Raw genomic sequence first — 22,084 nt, forward strand, 5'->3', positions numbered from 1 at the left:
TAATAATAAAATATAAAATAAATAAATATATAATATATAATATAAATAAATAAATAAATAAAATAAAAATTAAAAATTAAAAAAAAATGATATATATATATATACACACACACACACACACAAGTCAAATAACTACTATAAAATATCTGATACAACAGTAGTAGTGGCAGCATGGTCTGTAGCAGAAGATGGTGGACGGACAATTGCCTCAACAGTCGAACTATGAGAAGGAGGAGAAGGTGGTTGGTTTGTTATCTAAGGAGAAATAGGAAGTATTGTGTCATGAGGTGCAGAAGGAGCAGGTGGAGTACTACAAGAAGGATCTCCAGTACCCTAGTCATCATCTAATGGGGTAGTACTCGGTGAAGACTCATGTGTATATGTTAAATGAACATATCTAACATGACCTAATAGTATACACATCAAAACCAACATATAAATTAAGTACATCAACATGAACAGAAAAAATGCTATATATATATATATATATATATATATATATATATATATATATATATATATATATATATATATATATATATATATAGATATAGATATAGATATAGATATAGATATAGATATAGATATAGATATAGATATATATACATATATATACATATACATATATACAAGTCAAATAACTACTATAAAATATATGATACAACAATAGCAGTGGCAGATTGGTCTGTAGTAGAAGGCGGTGGATGGTCAACTGCCTTAACAATCAAACTATGAGAAGGAGGAGAAGGTGGTTGGTTTGTTACCTAAGGAGAAATAGGAAGTCTTGTGTCATGAGGTAAAGGAGGAGGAGGTGTAGTACTACAAGAAGGATCATCAGTACCCTGATCATCATCTGATGGAGTAGTACTAAGTGAAGACTCATGTGTATATGTTGCATGTTCGTCCCTCCTCGCTGCCAATAGCTTGTTAGCTTTGACGGTATGATGCATAACACTCATCATATTGTGTGGAAATTCCCTCAAGATCTCTAGGAGCCTATGATCTACCCTGATGTCTCAAGTTGTCATAGGGAAGACTCCCTCCTCAACCAAAATTCTAGAGAGTCGGTTGCAGTACTCCATCTTGAATTTGACATCAACCCTACACATTCATATGCCCGCACCCATCTGCAAATGAGGATGTGCCTCACCTGTCGCAGCCTCATCCATCTTCGTATTTGCATCCAATGGGGGAGGAGGCATGTCCCCAACAAATGTGCCAATATACACAAAATATATAGTACATAACAATAATTATGAAATTTCATTTAAAAAGTTAATAAAACAAGTTAAATAACGTGCTAGAATAAATTTTATTCTAATTAATTAATACAATAAAATGAAACTAGATTAATTTAAAGAAAACACTAATATTACCTCTATCATCTGTAGGCTCATCTGGTGTGAAGAGGATGTTGAGATACTATCGCCAATCCATCCCTGCATAAGGAAATGACTACCAAGACAAACATGTTGTCAGCCTCACTCATCAATAGCCCTAGTGCCTTGGTAGAAATCCTGGTTGAATACTCTGGTTGGCCCCTCTTAGGCAGCATCGCGCCCCACATGTGCATCTGCACCTCAGTCATCCGCTCAAGAGGGCAATGGTCAAAAGTAGGCCTCATCTCCGGAAACCTCTCAAAAAATAAACAAAAAATCTCTAAAGCAAAAGGACATTTTTCCCTCCCATGTATCATAGCATAACCCTCTATCTAAAGCCATACAAAAATACCACAAGAGAAGGCAGACCATCTGATACATCATGGCTTCTACACCAAATAATTGACATAAAACAAAATAGGGAAACTAATGCATTGCCCATCACTAGTATATTGTGCAATGGTACTCACTAATAGTGAGAGGCACCAAACCTCCTCTACACCAAAAGAGGTGATTCGTAGTTGTCCAACGGACACCTAAAAATCTATTGGATCCATTACATGATTCCCAACATATTTATAAGAGTAGACAAGTTGAATATCTACTATAACACCATGGGGGACATCAGGGAACTAGGGAAAATCCTCACCTCTCTTGGACAAGCTAGTGATAAAATAAATTTCCTCCTTAGTGGGTGCATACCACTGATCATGACCGACATGAAAATCTTGTCGGTGGAAATTCCACCAACGAATCAATTGTGCCAACCACCCAAATTGTCCCTTAAGGGATGTATCCTCCTCATAGTACTTAAGGAGGCATACATTCCTCAAGAGGCCTTGGTTCATTAAGGTAATAGGGCGAGGATATAAATGTCTCTCCCTCTCTCGTGTCTCCCATGGTCGGACCATATTGTATTCGTCCACCCTTTGCTCCTGTTGTTGTTTCTCCTCCCTCTATTGATGTCTCTACATGATTGACATATAAAATACATCAGCCTCATACATAAAATAAAAATAAAAAAAAATAAGTAAATAAAATAAATAAATAAATAAATGAAACACATGTTTATAAATATGGACATATAAATTTCAATAAAAAAAAATAATCACTCTCGATGCGCCAAAAAAACAGGATTGCATCGACCATGGCACATCAGAAAAATAGGAATGCATGGCTACAGTGCACCATGAAAACAAGAAAGCATCGACCACGGTGTGTACATCAACTTGACGCACTGCTTTTGGTTCAAATATATGCAAACACATTAATTATTGTTATTTTACAACGTGGGGTGTTGACATAAAATTTTCATCTGTGTGTCACCATAACCTTTTAGCATCGAAACAGAATGTTTAGGTTAATGAATGCACTGAGCTATAATTTTTTAATATTATGTGGTGTGTTTAGTAAAAATAAATGCACCAGGAAGTAAGTTTTACGAGACAAACTGTTGTAAAAATTATTTCTTTTCTCGGTGCGTTTCAATTTACCAAACGCATCGAAAAATATTAAAAAATAAAGTGTGTTAACGTTGTGCACTGATTTGTGGTGCACCCTATAAATTTATAGGGTGCATCGTTATCGATGTGACCTGAACTTATCAAATGCACTGCTCAGGGAAAAAAAAACTATGGATTTTTTTACCTAATTTTCAATTCTACTCCACTAAAAATTTAAATTAGATAGAAACATAAAAATTACATAGACAGTTTCTCATCGGGGAGGTATGGTTGCCACATAAATGAAAAAAACAAATTTGACCATCATTTGAGAAAATTTGAAAGCCACGTAGTGAGAAACGGATGGAAGGATAGCAAGTAAGGGAAGCACCGATGACAGGGTGCTTCACAGAGGCAAGAGTTGCACCAGTGCTTGTGAGCTCTACAACACTGCAAATGGTAAAAATGAATTTTATGGTTAGTAGGTTTCTCTTATTTGACCCTGTTCTTGTGCACTTGAGTACCCAACATACCGTTGGGGATTATGTTGGACAATGGATAAACTAGCACTCCTCATGTGTTTCGTGACATGTTCTTAACTACCTCTCGTGGATCCGTTAACTCTGGTTATGTGTTAGTTTACTGACACCTACAAGTTTTGGTGTAACGACAATTGTGATTCCTGTTATCCCCTACAATTTCCTAAGCTGAGGAGGAGATCGAGAGAGGCAACTTCGAACCACTTTCAGCTCAGTAGCTAGCCCTACTAAGCTAGAGAGGGATCTCTTAAAGTAGTTATCAATTAATAGCTTTAAAGAACAAGGTTTTTAGGCTAGATATGTATGTTTGTTTGTGTATTTGTGAATTTGATATTTTAAGGTTTTGTTGGACTAGGGTTTAGAGCCAGTGATTAGGTTTAGGCTTTAGGAATGCAGAGACAAATATAGAAAGGAGCTAGGCATCTGAAAGGCTATGGTGTATTTGAAATATTGTCAATTTAGTATATATTAGAAATTTTTGAAGATACTAATGAGCATATGTAAGTATGAGTTCATTAGCTTTTAGAAGAAATAAACACAACTATGAATACCACATAAACAGAGCTTGAAATCAAGAATCCTGTCTATTTAACTGCAAGGTAACTCATAGATAGAAGACAAAGCATGTGAAGAAAGATAATTTAGCCATTAGAAACTGATAGAAATATTGAACAAGCACCATACACTCACAGAACTAGAGTTCTTGAAAAATAGCTACAACTGCTCCTATATTAGCTGAAAAGATCATAACATCTAAGCCTCCTCCACAAAAGTCCAACCCCTCTCTCTGAAAGATAAATGATACATATAGCCTCCATTAGACCACTTCCCCACATTCCGGAGTTGAATTCCTAGGTGGTGGGACTGATTCCAAGATTCTCTCAACCAAGAGGTGAGAGTGAGAAGGTTAAACACAAACACTTCTTGGAGACTTTGTTTTGGATTTTGCTTCTTTAATGAGGCCTTTCAAACATCAAAAAAAACGTAGCATGTGAATTTATTCATGCTTACATCATCTAACCTCTAGCCAAGTTCAATTACATTAATATTTTTTACTTTGACTAAGTCAACCTGAAAACTAGGAAATTTACATAGTGAAATTTTAAATAAAAAACATAGGAAATTGCAGAAGCGCAGCGGCAACTTTGAGCCTACTTTAAGGTACCTTCCTGGGGTCCAAATTAAGATCTGATAGAACGGTCAACTAGAGTTTCAAGTATAGTTTCCTGAACACCTTGAATTTTTGAAAATGACCCATGGGAAGGCATTCAAAAATTCAATCTCCCAAGGTCGCTCCAGAAGCGCATCGCCTGTCAAAAAAAGGTCCAGAAGGCTGATTTTTGGCCACTTTTTCCCATTTTTCTCAAAATTTAGGCCTCTTATGGAAAATATGAAGAAATTCGTTTTGAGAGGATGCCAAGGGCTTTCCAAAAATGCAAGCCATTCCTGATTTGAGTGCCTGAGGAAAAAGCGCAGCGCTTGGGACTGGCTAAATTTTTGCATAAGGCACTAAAATTTCCAAAGAACCAAAAATGATCAAAATTTCTTAAAATCGAATTTAGTCTTAACAACTACTTGGAAATAATTAATTTATTTATTTTAAATTAATTAGTTGGAGAAATTCAAGTTAGAAGTCTTTCTGAAGTCATGCAAGAGTTATCCTTTAAATTAAGGAGATAAGATTGAGTTATATTTGAGTTGTAATTAGTTAACTCAATTTACTGAGTTAAGTCCAATGAAATTAGTTCCAAACTGTTTGAGGAACTAATAGTGAGTTAACAGTCAGTTGATGCATTAATGCACTCAACTAGTGCTACTCCAGTTAACTGAAGATTCCCTCATCAGAAACTCATGCATGTCTATTCTGAGAAAGATCCAGTTGAAATTAATGTTAAAGTATAGTGTACTATCAATTGCATGTGTTTTCTCATGGAGAAAAACCATGCATGTAGTCAAGGATTCATCCTTGAGGATTATGCAGTTTTGAACGCTGGTTTTTCACTTGGTAATAGGTTAATCATCCATAAGGAACAGCATAAGGAAATAAGAGCTTGGAGGGCAGAGAGGAAGGCTAGAGAGAAGCCAAGATTACCTGTGAGCATCTGTGAGGATTGTACTGAGAGCTGGCTAGATGTGAGAGCTAAGGCTTTGTATAATTCGTTTGTATTTCCACCAAGTATGATATTACAATAGTGTGGGGTTTTATCTGAGACTTTCCCCAAAGTATTTTCATGTGTATTATGCCATCGATTCTTCTTCTTCTGGTTATATTGTTCATCTTCATCTTTAAGCTTCCACAAATTGATAGTAGAAGTAGGTTATAATATTCTGTTTTGATTTATATTGCATTATTGGGTTAACCTATCACAGATTTTCTACATTACACACTGGTAATTTCAGTACAAGAATAGCATCGGTGCTTTGTGAGAGTATAGAACCAAAATGATGAAAATGAATTTTACAACCAACATTTTTTAAATTTAACCTTTGTCAAGTGTGATCGAGTAGCATACGCACCGGTGCCCCAATTTCACCTAGCACACCATCGTTTTTAAATTAAAAACCTTGCAACGATCCACCATGTTGTATACACATCGAGGTGTTTATAAAAGGTAATAACGTTGGGGCTTCATGGGAGTATATCACTGGAATGGTGAAAATGAATTTTACAACTGACATTTTTTTAATTTTAATACTAGTCTGGGGTTATCGATTAGTATATGCATCGATGCTCCAAAGTTACTTAGAGCACGCTATTTTTTATTTTTAAAAAAACAACCCTCGAACGGTGCACCATTGTATATTAAGCATCGGGAGGAAATTTTCTATTAATGGCACCAGGGCTTATTATATGAGTAGTGCACCGATATTTTTAAATTAAAACCTTTCCATGGTGCACCATGCTTTTACACACTAGGGCGTTCGTAAAAATGGAAAGCATCGATGGTTTATGTGAGTATAGCACCGAAATGGTGAAAATGAATTTTATGACCGACAATTTTTTTAAATTTAACCCTTGTCCAATGTTATCGAATAGTATATGCCCTGGTGCACCTTATATAGGTAGTGCACTGTTATTTTTATTTGTATAAAAAATAACCCTGCAACAGTGCACCATTTTCTATTAAGCATCGGGGCCTTTAGTTCAATTAATGGCACCAGTGCGTATAATATAAGAATCGCACCGCTATTTTTAAGTTAAAAACCCCACAACTATGCACTATATTGTTTATGCATCAGGGTGTTTGTATATGGGTTTGGCACCAAGGCATCATCAAAGTATAGCATCACATTGGGTAATTATGAATTTTATGACCAACACTTTTTTAAATTTAACCCTTTTCTGGTGCTATTGAATAGTATACACACCATTGTGCATTATGTACTTAATACACCATTATTTTTATTATTTTTATAAAAAGGTAACTCTGTCATGGTGCACCATATGCTACTAAGCATTGATGTGTATAATTGTATAATGCACTGTTGCAAAGCATCAGCTAAAACATCCGCTTGTCCAACTCCACTAGTAACCTCCGCTACAAACGGATTTTTGGACTATTTTAAAGGGGCTTCTGCAAAAAAATCTGCTAGAGGGTCTTTTCCTTGTAGTGTATGGAACAAGAGTAGTATGATTGCAGTCAGATCTCATGGTGCATCTAGAGGTTTATGTACCCTCTGGAACCCAAAATAACTTCAACTTCTGAATACCATGAAAACCACCCATTGGGTCATGACCACCTTCAAAAATATTGATATCCATGAGGTATGTACTATAATAAATCTATATGTTAGTTCACTTTAGGGAAAAACAAGAATGCTAGAAATCTCTTATCAATTTAAAGGATACAAGGTTTGGGCAGAATTGCATTATAGGGGAGGATTTCAATACTATTATGAATCACTAAGAAAAGAAAGTAGGATCTATGGTTAGGGACCCCTTTTAGAAATATATCGAAGATCTTATCCAAACCCTTAATCTCCTTAATTTTAATCCTCCCTGTTTTAGGTATACCTAGAACAATAAACGCATGGGACCAGGTCATATTGTTGCTTGAATGGACCGTTTTTTAGCATCTGGTTATCTCTTAACCTTAAACCTCTATCTTCATTCCTCTATTCTTCCATGGAATGGCTCTGACTATTGTCTGTTAGGTCCCTATACTACTAGTGTAACCCCTTATTGTTATTAGTGCAACCCCCTTATTATATTGTTGTACCCATGCAGTCCCCATATTGTTATTATTTTGCCCCATAGAATCCCACTATTGTTATTATTGTGCCCTTACATTGTTATTGTTATGTCAGCTCTAATTATATTACGACCCCTTAGACTCCTATATATAGAAAGGAGGTCTTGTCATTTGTATCATCCAAGAATTGTTCATTTATGTAATGTAAAGGAGGTTTCCCCCTCGAAGAGACTTATTTTGAAGGTGTTAATTCTCTTTTCTATCTTTTAGTGAGCCGGTTCCATAACATTTGGTATCAGAACTTTGGATTCTAGGTTTTCGCGGCTCCAAACAAGTCATCGTGGAATTTTCGCTATAACGTTTTTTCTACGATGTTTCAGAAGCTAAAAACACAACCCATTTGATATGATATCTTGTTGAACCTCGAGTCCAAATTTTAGAGCTTGTCTCACTATATTTTTGGAGATATGATCTGAGGAAGTTAGGGTTTTTGCAAGCTCCAAAATTCCATATCAAACAGGCCATCGTGGCATTTTCGCTATAATTGTTTTTCTACAAAGTTTCAGACTCTAAAATTACAACCCATTTGAGCTGAAAATATGGTGACGCTTGGGCCCGAATTTTAGATCTTGTTTTGTTATATTTTCAGAGATACAGTCCAAGACATTTAGGGTTTCTGCAGGCTCCCGAATTACATCCCAAATAGGTGACCTTGGGAAATGCATCATAACTTTCTCTTTGAGCATCATATTGAAATTTCGTAAGAAGTTACAAAAAGAGGACGAACTTTATTTTTTTGTGCATCTGTTTTAGGTCCTAATGTTGAAACAATGACACGTGGAACTTCATACAAGTTCGATCCACTGAACTCGTCTATGATCAGGTCATCGTGGGAGATTTTACATAACTCTTCCTTGCGGAATCCAATATTAATCAGACTTGCGGGGTTAGAAAGAGGACTCAGAGGGCTATTGCGGGACGCAATTTCAGAACTTGTAGATATGAAATTACAAAGTTACAGTAGTTTCAAGATCGAGCTCCTAAATTCAAGAAAAGGAAATATGAGGAAGTTTGATGGCAAGCATCCATTAAATTGGATACTATAGATGGATTAATATTTTGATCTACATGAGGTGAAACTATTACAAAAGGTATGTATTGCATCTTTATATTTAGAACTGAATCAATTTTTATGGTATGAAGGGCTTTGTTCACATAAACCACTTGTCATGTGGTCAATTTTCACGGAGGAAATGACAACACATTATGAGGATACAAAGAGAAACACCTTCTTTATCCAATTGATAAATCTCAAACAAAAGGGTTCAATGGCAGAGCACATTGAGGAATTTCAAAAATTGAATATAAGGGTAAATGATATTCCAGAGAAGCAAAGGATTGATGTCTTCATAGGGAATTTAAAGGATAACATTCAACATGAGTTTTGTCTTTGGGAACTTGATTCATTGGAGAAGGCATTCAGGTTGGCAAGAAAAATTGAAAGCGAAAATATGGAAACACGGAATCCCACCACTTACAACTATAATTATGGAATTGTTTTTTCTCCTAGCCTTCCACAACCTACAAGGTTTACACCACAATAATTGGAATAAAAAAGAGAAAAATGGCTTTGTTACAATTGCGATAGTGTTGACAGGGTGAATTTTCGCTATGCCAATAGGGGGAACTAACCCGGTCGCAGGCCCCGATTAGCTCTGCTTTCGTTTGGAGTGGCTAGTTCCAATGGGCTTTAAAGGATCCCGTAAACTATTATAGGTGTTGAAATATTGCTCCCCAGAGGAAGACTTCAGTTAAATCAACAAATTAAACAACTAAACTATATGTATTAATCCCTATCTATACTAATTCTACCTACTTATACTAATCTTAACTATTCTAATCTATCTTGCAGGAGCATAATAAAAGAGATTTAACATCATATATAGATTCCAAGTCCAAATGAATCAATTACTGAGTTCACAGAAGAACAAGGTTGTATTGAAGCTTAATTGCAATCTAATTATTCATACAAGAATGCACATTCATGTTCCTACAAATAAACTTGCAACTGATGTTTAATATAGTTTCGAATCGGGGACCGCTCATGAGTTAACCATGATAAAGAATTACATTCAAATAACCAAGACTAGTCATAAGTTGTATCGTTATCAATCTGCACAAAACAAAACACATTTATATTTATGCCAGCAACAACACCTTGATTCTAAACACATGAAAGAAGAGGAAAATAAATCTGAAAAAAGGCTCCTTCTTGACCCAAACAGTCTTCTTTATTAGCACAATAAATCAAAAGTTGTTCTACCCAAAAAAAAAGTCCTCTACCCATCTCCGGAGGTAATACTTATGCAAAAAAGAATGACCCTCCGTCTTCCCCCCCAACTTTCCACCTTCCTTCACTTTTCCATATACACATAAAAATATACAGACGTAGAATCGATCGGTGAAACGACTGACACGTAGAGGGCATATCTGCTGGAGTGCTTCATTTCCTGGGGAAATTAATAGATGTTGATTAAAAGAGAATGACTGCTTGTCATCTCTTTGCACCTATATTGAGCAGACGTTTTTCCCTATTATTTCCTGAAGGAAACTAAAGACACTACACTCATCATCCCACATCTAGCATGATTGAAGGTGTGTTTGGAGGTAATAACATCTTGATGGACCAGCACTTTCATGAGTGCTTCCTCTTGACATAGAACGTGCCTCCATTATGCACTATGGTGGTTTGTATCCCTTTCTTGCAGAGTATGTCTTTACAATATCGGCATCGGTGGTGCAAAGGTGTCGTCTTGATATAAATAGAATTTATCCATTACCGGGTCCACTCGAACTCGCCTTTCTTCTCTTGGTTCTCGCCTGCAGAAATAGTTCATATTAGCTATGATTATGAGAAATATGACAAACATGCCCACAAACAAACCTTGCATTCAGTCATAGTTTCTATTTAATCTCGCAACGCAGAGCAACTATAATTATTAAACCACTGAACCTATTGTAACATGTATTCTTATTGCCCATAATATTCATTTTTATTCAAGAATCACTTGAAAATGCTTCAAAAGCGGACCATTCACTCTATCAGATTTTATTTTAAAAACCCAGAACAAAACACTTTATTGGAACACATGGGAATACACGGGAAAACCTGCAGCCGAACCATAAGGTTGGACTTCAAATACTATACACCCGGATCTATAATTATCGTTGGGTCCGCTCATCACCCCTTCGCATATCGCATGTCACTTCACTTTCTCTGACTTCTGATTGCGATTTGCGATTGGCCGAACCCAAAAATATATAAGTTGTGTTTAATAGTCCCGGCGGGTCCACCATATCGCATCGCACCTTATGTATAGGCCTTGGGCTCCGCCGATTGCGATTTGCGATAGGTCGAACCCGAAAAATATATGCATTGTGGTTAATAATTCCAGCAGGTCTGCCATATCGCATCGCGCTTTATGTATAAACACTGAACTCTGTCGATTGCGATTTGCGATTGGGGAAGCGGACCCGAAAAATATATGTGTTATGTTTAATAATCCCGGCGGGTCCAGTGTATTGAGGTGCACCTTATGTATCAGCATTGAAAGTGCGATTGCGATATCTGATGTGATCGAAGACTTGATAGCATCGTAGTAACTCATGGGAGATAGACCTTAGCCCTTTACCAATGCGAAAAGTGATATGCGATGGAGGAGTGGTCAAGAGATTGCGATAAGCGATGAAGGCATGCATCGAGAGATGTGAAAATACTGAGGAAGCGTGAAGAGGGTAAGTTATGCATATTTGTATAGTATTTCTAGTATCAAAGCATTGATATAGAAATAAGGACGCGATAGAAGGTTTTGAGGGTTGAGTCCATATACACCCATAGTAAAGAGTGGGGGTTGGTTATATGTGTGGGCATAGAGCATCATAAAGGTTTATGAGGATTGAAAAAGTCCCAATGAAGGATATGAATGAAGGGATAGACGGGGTTATAAATGAATCATGTCGCAGAGACTTGTTCAGGGGGTCTTGACCATTAAGAACTGAAGATTTAACTCAGTAGAGAGTTAAAATCCCTAGGATAAAACAGATCATTCGAAGAAATGAAAGATCAAACTTCTATGGGACCCATTCAAATTTTCTACCAGAGCAGGTTTTAATAGGGTACTGGTTGTGGCCACAACAAATGGCGAACCGTTGGGCGAACCAGTTATCTCTGTTACCAAATAAACTTTGGATCAGTAGAACATCAGGGTGTTAAGATAAACTTGAAATGCAAACTGTATAGATGGATAGGCATGGGTTCCACTTCAGCATTAATAGCTTTAGGCGGGATAAAGACAAATAGCTTCTACTTACTTATAGGGTTTTGACATGCATTCTCCAATGGTCGTATTATGGGATTTATTAACCTTCCTTTACCTGTTTCTACTTTCCAAATCCTTTCGGGGCCTTCACCGGTCTGTTAATACCTATTTAGGTGTGTACCTCAGCTCTTTATCGCTCATCAAACTTGATGTAGATATGTTTATTTGCACTTTATGTAAGAATTTTAGTGCTATACTTTCGTATGATTGAATGGGGCGCAGTCATGGATCATGCCATATTTTTAAACTGCTTAAGCAAGGTTGGGCTTGTTGTGTCAACTGGTACTCTAAGTCCAGCAACAGTCCCTACTCCAACCGGCTTCCCAAACAACCTGTCCTTCCAGATAGGCACAAGGACTCAACATTTCATTTTCTTTTACATAATTCCTTCCAGTTTCAGGCACATGGACTAGAGCACAATTAAATTTGCCACAGGATATATGATAGTGAGCTTAGGCCATGAGAGGAGGTTTACTTGTAGATGACAGATATTGGAAATTTTAGTGTGGTGGATGGAACCAATGGAAAATGACTGCAAACCTCATAGACAAGTATAGGCTAGGTCTAGATGAGATTTTTAAAATGCAGCATTCGCCATGCCATTCCAACTGTGGTTACACATTTTTCATTTTATAAAGATGCCCCTACATGCTCAGGGTATCTAGGTTATCAACAAATCCTACCTAGTTCCCAACAAATTCCAATGAGTGGCTTTGATTTGAATTTCACCATTGATTTTCCAGTTCTCATAGGCTCATTGACAGTTTGCTTGATTTGCAAGGTAACGATGAATTTAGGATTGGTAGACTCATCAACAGGTTACTGAGGGAGGCAAAAAGCTAAAGGTGGGGAATGAGGGAAATATGAAGAGGGTTATAAAGGTGAAAATGAGGCTAAAGAACTGAAATCAATTGGCTGAAAAGGACTGAAATTCAAAACGGAAGGAAAATAAACTTTGCGAAAAAACAAGAATGGATGGGACGAAAATATAACTTAAGCTAACAGCAAAAATAAAATGAATCCTAACCTACTCAAGAGGTAACCACCATGTGGTGGCTACTGGAAGTATCTCTTAAGATTTTGACCATTAACAGAGAGTTTTTCAGTTTCTCCCTCTAAAGTTTTCAATCTGTGATTTCCCTGAACAATTTTTTCCTCAAATTGGAATGAGCCCAGCCATAAGTGTTGGAATTTCATGTGCTTACCTTTTGGCTCACTCAACTTGTCCCATTTCAAGACTAGCTCTCCTAATTGGTAATCTTTATCTCCTGCCAGATGGTGATCAAACCATCTCTTCACAATCATTTCGTGATTTCTAAATTTATTTCTGGCTTTATCTCTCAATTCCTCCAACCTCACCAGTTGGTTGATCCTTTTTTGAAGTAAGGCTCAAGGGGTCCCTCTCGAAGCTTGGGAGAGATGTAAAGAGGGAAGGGTAATGTTAGGAGGCAAGATGGCTTCCTTTCCATAGACGAGGAAGTATGGGGAGTTTCCTAATGCTACTTTTGGGATGACCCTATCAGCCAAAGGGCGTTTGCTAGAGTGTTGTGCCAATTCCTTTGGTTGTCAGTGACAGATTTATGGATTATGCAGATGAGGTTTTTATTTGAGGACTCTGCAACTCCATTTCCCTGGGGGTAATAGATTGATGCATACCTTATGCGAATTGATTAATCAATAGCAAATTCAATCAATTTTAGTGATGAAAAGTAAGAAGCATTATCAAATATGAGAGCGACTGGGATTCCAAACCTATTGACAATAAATTTCTCAATAAAAGATATTACCACGTCTTCGTTAACCCTCCGAAGCAGGATGGATTTGGTCCATCTGGTGAAGTAGTCAATTGACATGAGTATATACTTATGCTACTGTGAAGAGTTCGGAGTGATCTCACCTATGACATCTAGGCCCCATTGCTGGAACAGGTGATAAATCATAACGGGCATGAGGGGAATAGCTAGCTTTCTTTCTCGTCCTACGGTAATTTGACATACCTTGCATTTCTGAGCGTAGGCATGCGAGTCTCTGAACACTGTGGGCCAATAATATCCAGCTCTTAATATTTTGTGAGCAGTGGTCTCTCCTCCATAGTGACCACCTGCTAGGCTGTCGTGCATTTCTTTCAAGACATGATTGGCATCATCCTTTTCCAAACACCTCAGCCAAACTCCATCATAATTTTTTCTGTATAATGTGTCATTGGCCAAGTGATACTGATTAGATTTCAATCTGAGCACTCTCCTTTGTGATGCATCCATGTGCTCAGGACATGATCCCATGTTAAATAAAAGCATATGTCGTAATACCACGACTCAGGGTCCAAAGGGACTTCCGACATTTCGCACTCACACATCAGTGTCTTATTAATCCATAGGGGCTCCTCCCTGAATTCTACTTGTGCATTCTGTATGCTCTGCGCTTCTAGTTCTTCGAGCGCCCCTTCTTTATCCGCCAAGGCTTCTGTTGCGAGCTCACACAATCGCTTCCCTCAAACTATCTTCGCTGGTTCAATCTCGAGGTCATATTCTTGAAGGGCGGTTATTCAATTCCCTCTCCATTCACCCATTTCTTTATGTACGAAGAGGGCCCTTACAGTAGGGTGGGGAACGATTACTTTAGTCCTGGCCTTTGATAAATAAGGGCGAAAATGTTTTACGGCTTTAAAAACCGCAAAACCTTGTTTCTCCACATCTGGGTAGTTCAGTTTTGCTCCCTGAAGATTAGAGCTCATATAAGAAATAGGGACATTGTTACCATCATCATTTTTTTGGGTGAGGATTGCAGCATATGAAACATCAAAAGCGAAAGTGTACAACATGAATTCCTTGTCAAAATTGGGGCTGACCAACGCAGCAGCTTCTGCGATGGCCTCCTTAATTTGTTGAAACGATTTATTAGCTTCACTAATCCACCTATACATGGCATCTTTCTTCATCATCAGCTGAATGGGACGCACTATTTCCGCGAAGCCTGAAACAAATTTCCTGACAAAATTAATCTTCCCGAAAAAAGATTGCATTTCCCTTTTATTTGCAGGGGGTTGTATTCTCATGATGGTCTCTATTATTTCAGGATCAATAACAATCCCTTCTTTAGAGAGGATATGACCTAGTAGTTTCCCTTCTGTAACTGCGAAGATGCTCTTCTTGGGATTCAACGATATTCTGTATCTTCGGCATCTTTCGAAAATCTATTTCAGGTGATAAATATGATCCCTTTTGCGATACGAATACACAGTAATGTCATCCATGTACACTACTACTGACTTGTTAATCAATCCTCAGAAAGCTATGTCCATAGCTCTCTGAAATGTGGCACCCGTGTTTCTGGGAAAACTAGTATTCCTATATAATGCTAGCCCTCTAGGTTTGGCAGCTATTCTAGAAACAACAGTTTAAAGCAATTCAACGATTTCTTCTATGTGTAACAGATAAGAGAAAGATAATGGAACCAACCTAGAACTTCTGCTTAATCCCTTGCTTGATCTCTCCCCTTTGACAGAGCTCGCAACTCCTCCCCATACTTAACACGCTTGGAGAGTACCTACACAAGTACAGCAACAAAGAACCGTCAAAGCATCGTGATCTATTACAACATAAACATTACAGAATCAGATATATAATGAAGAAATGATATCATTCACAAATGATAACATTCACAATTGCACAATCATATGGAAGAAAACTTGAAGAACTTTATTAATAAAAGGGAGAATTACAACCCAGTATGTCTGATCTAGCATCATCCTCCCAGCTTCAATCCCTCTTCACCTCATGAAATAGCAAGATCACACCAACAATACAATGTTCTTTCCTCAACTACAAACTATCAGCACTTCCTTGCAATTCACAATATTCCAGCGTTTAGATCTCTTAGATAAGGGATCTATTTATAGATGTGTGCAAGGGTGTGAGTCATCCCTAGGGTTTGATTAGTGTCATTCCACTTGTTACAGATGATTCCATGAGAGAAGGGATTAGAGATTTTCTTAGATCCCTTACTCATCCTTGGGCAAATTCAGAGAGGTGAGTGGCATAGGAGAAGTTTCTAGAATATTCCATGAGCAACCACCTAGCAAACTATCTCGGACATTTGTCCATTCTCACCCATCGCACCCTATAGAAGACCTAAATAGTATGCATCACACCCTGGCAGTGTACCATTCAGTATGCATCGCACTTTGTCAGTGGAGCAGTCAGTATGGTTCAATTTAGGCAATTTCTGGATGGTTTCTAAGATGGAACTTTTGGGGAATGATGTATTCAGATGACTAAGTTCTTTTAGGGTATGAAACAACTATTTTAGGGGTTAATGAGCCCTAGTTTATCGACATATAAGTTTGGGGTTGATGTGCCTAAATATGTCTATAACAGTTGCCCCCTAAAGCATGAAGTCGTAAATATTGATGTCGGGTGAAATGCTTTATCATGAGGATCCGAAGTTTTGAAGTTGAAGGTGACCTGCATAAGTTATAATATAATACATCATCATAATATAATTTTCATGATCTAGCTGAGGGAGGCATTCCCATGCTTAGCTTTATAAATTCATTTCATGTACATAGATCAGATAGTCGTCTGTAGATGCAGACTGGTGATTCTTCAGATGTAGAGTCATCATCCATGGTTCAGATGACCATCTGTGCAGCACCTTTGTACATTTGATGTTTTTATATCCCTGAATATATCACAGCCCGGATGGATGAAACTAGATCCGGGGTCTTCAAACTCGTTCAATCTTCGCTCGATGTACAAGTCAATCCATGTGAAGAGATGTTCTGAAGTCGAACATGGAAAGACATTGCCTGATTACCAGCCAATAATGTGAGTTGTTAACAGACGCGAGAGGAATCACTGATAATGATAATGACCCTCAAGGTACTACAGTACAATTCACGTGGTGTGAATATATGATCCGATGTCGAACACCACGCAAAATCTTTCGGTCGAAGGCCATTGATGTCAACCTGTCGCCGAAAGTGAGAAACTTGCCATTGATGTATGCAAGCTTCAAAGCACTGAAAGGGTTGTTTCTAAGTCAACTTCTTGGATAATGAGTTGATGTCAACAAGAAGCGACTCGTCGTAGGAGGGCCTTGATGTATCCCACATCTACGACACGAAATGAAGCAAATGATTTCTGGAGGTGAAAATGAACTGACGACACAAGGTTCAGGAATGTTGGTCATGAAAAAATTAAGGTTGGAGGTATTGCAGTGGATGAGACATTAACTGGATTGTGGTTTCTCAACTGAATGACTTCTCTTGAATATGTCAGCGACACTGAGATGAATTGGTAGTGTTAACCCCAAAAGATGGATGGTATCAAAAACCAATGGTGAGATGACTGGTGAACAGAATAACCCAACCTGACTCAATAACGGAGACGAAGTGAAAGTGTCATGTTCAAGAGCGACTTTCTACCATAAATTCTTCAAGTTTTCTTCCCTTTTTCCCCGATCATTACTGACCAGTGCCTCTTTATTTTTGTCAAGCTTAAGGAGGATAACATATGCTTTTTTTATAATTCGCCCTTTGGGCAAACCTGTCGCTATGTTTTAATGAGTCTAGCGACAGTGAAACTCGGTCTCGTCTAGATGGACAAGTTTGTCGCTATTGTTTTAACGAGTTTAACAACAAGGATAACTTGGTCCTTTTCATGTTTAGAGAGTTTTAAAAGGGACGAAAAGGAAGCTCCATAAGTTCTTTTTCGTAAAATAATCCCTCAGGTCTGAAAAAGGATAAAATAATACAGGAGGGATGACATTTCCAATCACTTTAACGAGCTGGAAAGGACAAGCGTTCAACAATCTTTTCATATTTAATGAGTCTGAAAAGGGTTTAAAGAGGACTCTATTTTGAGGAACGATTGGTATCTAGGGTAGAAACTGGTTCTAGTAATGTTGGAACTTCTCAAAACATGTTGATTTATGTGAAGATGTTGGTTAATAAGACCACTCATTGCACTGTTCCTCAAAAAGGGTAAAACAACCAAGTGGAAGCGTATGATCGGCCAAAGGGATGGTGGTGATGGGATGTACACAACCAAGGATCAAAAGGCTGATAGAATGGCAATCACAAGGGTTGAAAATGGAAATGGGTTCATTTTTAGACAAGCTTGAACCAAAGGGAACTATGCTTGGATTCAGTTTCATGTTTACACAAGCTTGAAACAAAAAACTATGCTTGGATTCAATTTCATTTTTACACAAGCTCAAAGTGAAGAAACTATGCTTGGATTCAGTTTCATTTTTACACAAGCTCAAAACGACAAAACTATGCTTGAAGTCAATTTCATTTTTACACAAGCTCGAAACGACAAAACTATCCTTGAATTCAGTTTCATTTTTTCACAAGCTCGAAATGAAAAACTATGCTTGAAAATGGTTTACATGCCCCCAGCATGATGAAAGGGAGAGTCTCTTGTAACCAGATGGAAATCACTACGGTGAAGCAGGATGGTTATCCAACACCTCTTTGGCTTCGTCTAGAGTAGACAAAAGTGAATGGTGTGTGGCTTCGTCCAGAATAGACAAAGGCGAATGGTGTGTGGCTTCATGTAGAATAGACAAAGGTGAATAGTGTGACAGACCAATCACATAACCTACATGGAAACTTATCTTTACAACTAGGTGCATGCCCCTCAAGCTTCATTACATTCGCTAGGCTACTCATGGCTATCAGGTGGATGGAATGAAGGTTCAAGTGATACTGTTGATGTAAATGGATCATTTAGGGATGATGATTGACTTGGAGCTATGCTTGGACCGGGAAATGAAAGCTGGTCAACGGTGACAATCTTGCCTTCATGCGGGAAATGCATCACTTGGAAGAGTGTTGAAACAATAGCTTCCATGTTATAAACATAGTCACGCCCAAGAAGTAAATTGTAATCTAATGGCCCTAGGACTATCATCATGTTCAAATGAATGGTTTTCCCTCCCAAAGTAATAGGTAACTTAGGAAGGATCCCTCATGGTCGACTAGTTACTTTGTTAAAGCCTAACAGATTCTGTGTAACTGGTATAAGTGGTGGTGAACCAAGCACTTTCCAAGCAGTTGAGGAAAGGATACTCATTGATGCACCTTCATCTATAATAGTGCCAGACACGATCATTTTACAAACTTGTACTATGATTCGGAAAGGTACATAAGAAGGAAGGCGGGATCTTGCCAGTCGATTCTAATCAAAGGAAGTGACTAGACTACTTGGAGGGGGTACCGAAGAAACGGGAGAATTAACCCCTTGAGTTATGAGAACTGGAGGGTTTTCCTCCTATCTAGATGGAATAGGCCGATTTCCCCCAAGCTCATTTGAATCTAAGGTTACAAAGAGAACTTGAATGGTATCATTTTCACTCTCTTCAGGAAAGGTACGATTAGATGAAGGTGAAATTGGGTCAACTGTTACCTCGACCTGTTGACTTTGGTCGGGTATAGACTCATAAGATTCACTTTCAGAGAAAGTGGTTTCAACCAACGATTGATTTAAGTCAGTTGGTTTTTCAACTAGCGAAGGACTTTGGGAGAGTTTCCTGTAACCAAATGGAAGTCGCTGCGGTGAAGTAGGACATTTATCCAACACTCTTCTGGCTTCATCCAAAAAAGGACAAAGGTGAAGGGAATGATTGCCTTCACATAACCTACATGGAATCCTAACCTTTCCTTTTCGTCCATGAACTTTACTATCACTAGTTGATAGTGTGTTACCAACATAATTTCCAGAGGTTGACGACACGAGATGGTGTGAACGGGAAGCCCATTCCTTCAAGATCTGAGGAAAGCAAGGACAATCCCGATGAAAATGGTCTCCTGCACAAATTATGCATGGATATTTAGCTTTGGGAAGTTTAATAGACGGATTTTCATTACATGATGCATTTAAAGCAATGGTTGCTTGGTTGCCCCCTTGCTGAATTGGCTTCTTCTTCTTCTCCTTTCCTTTGTTCTTCTACTCAACCACCTGGTTACTAGTATCACTACTTTCACCAAGCGAAGAGGAAGAAGGGGAGGGAGAAACAAACGAGGAAGAAGGCAAAGGGTTAATTTCAGGTTCAACTAGAGGTGTACTTGATTGCAGAGAAATCACAGCATTTTGAACCATAGAGGTTGAAAACAGCCATACTGGAAAGCCAATGGTAATTCCCAGAAGGGACAATGTAGCCATATAAGGAGCACCAATATTTCCCCAAGAAGGAAAAGGACTAGGATTCCCCTCAAAAGGGATTCCTTGATCAGTGGACTCTGGATTCGTCGCCATATGTCTCAACCTAAGATCAACTAAGGAATAGGGATGTTATTCGCAGTTAATTAATTTTAATGACGCTTGGACACAACTTTGCTTTTTCAGTTTTTAAGAGTCGAGAAAAAGCTAAAGATGACTCTAGTCTCCTTCGATTTTTAATGAGCCTGAAAGGAAAAGTGCTCAGATGGACCTTTTCTTTTAAAGAGTCAAAAAGGAACAAAAGTGACTACTCTGGAGAATCTAGACAGAGGGATTACCAAACCAATCGCAAAACTGCAATATACACCTTGGTGATAAATTAAAGAGAAATTACCAAGGACTTATGTACGGCAGTCAATCTTTCCGAATGTTGTGTTTAGTGCATTGCAATCAATAAGGCAGCAGACTCAGCTTCCTATGGATAAAGGATATAAGCCTATTGTGGTCTCCCAATATATACGCGACAGTACGGGGAGCACAAGTCCCTGCTAGCTCTTGTCATATCAAGGAGGAGGAATCACCCAACCTTCAACGAAAACGATAGCCACTAGTTTTAATGACGCCGGAACACATCTCTAGCCTAGACCTCTAGATATGTTGCATTAACTTCCAAAGCGTTGTTAGATTCATTGAAATTCATATTAGAGTTGATCTTGTTTAGAGTTTGCCTTTCAATGGTTCACCACATGATGATGATCTGTAATTCCTAATATGCAATCTACAATGATAAACAATCTTTATTTATTTTGAGCAATGAAAATCCTAGCTACTAGGGAAAGAAGATTACAATTCTTTCGAACAAAGACCAAAGAAGACACACTAGTGCATTTCCCTAAATCATTTTTTTGCACACAAACCAAAAAATACTAAATGCAAATGCATGTATTTGTTTTCGTTCTCCTTAATGTGAAAAAATTCCAAAAAGGAAAACTAAATGCAACAAAGATCTGAAATATTTCATTCAAAATGACATTTTCGACAATTTCTTCTTCAAAAGAGAAAGGAAGACTCAACGACACTTTTCAATTTTGAATAAAAATGCTTTCGACACTTCGAATATAAACAAATCAAACCAAATACATGAAGAAAAGTTTAATCGATTATCAAGGGAAGGAATAATTCACGACACTTCTCTTTTCGACACAAAACGACAATTACGACACTTTTTGTACCAAAGCGACAAATCGATTTAAACAAATTTTCGACAAAGGATTGTAAATGATGAACAAATACACAAAAAACATTCACTAATCCTAATCTAATTGAGGCTGATCTAAGTGATGCAAGTAAGTTTCAGTAAAGAGGCACTGTTCATTTGCAGCAAAACAACTAAACAAAACTGAAAACAAGGTCAAAAACCCTCAATTTCTAGAATGGAAAAAGAGTTCAGTCAGTCATCGCACCTGGGCTTCACAGAAATAGAGATGCATTGCACTTACTACACTCGGGAGGTGTGATGCATATTGGGTTATAGTGGAAGACAGTGCGATGGTCCAAGGAGCGCAACTGAAATGGGTTTTGGCTCAGATGTGCAGTTGTTTTCAATGAGTTAAGCTGAGTGTTGATGAACAATAAAGAGCAAAGTATGAAGGAATGTCTTGAGAGGTTACTGAGCTACCAAAAGGGCATCTAGATGTGCTTGCAAGTCAAATGTTTAATTCATAAACTAAACCAAAGATTGACTAAAGCAGCATTCATCTACTATGCAATTGCGGGGCAAGAGCAGTTTGAAGGCTACCTGGCTGACTTCAGACTTTTTCTATAGTCTATAAAACAAACAAACATCTGTTCTTCCCGAGTGGAGTCACCAATTTGTTTCTGGGAAAACTAGTATTCCTATAGAATGCTAGCCCTCTAGGTTTGGCAGCTACCCTAGAAACAACAGTTTAAAGCAATTCAACGATTTCTTCTATGTGTAACAGATAAG

This window comes from Pinus tabuliformis, chromosome 4_1 (assembly GCF_031772625.1).
Source record: "Pinus tabuliformis cultivar Carrire ecotype Pingquan chromosome 4_1, CPIR1, whole genome shotgun sequence".
In the NCBI taxonomy this organism is placed as follows: Eukaryota; Viridiplantae; Streptophyta; class Pinopsida; order Pinales; family Pinaceae; genus Pinus; species Pinus tabuliformis.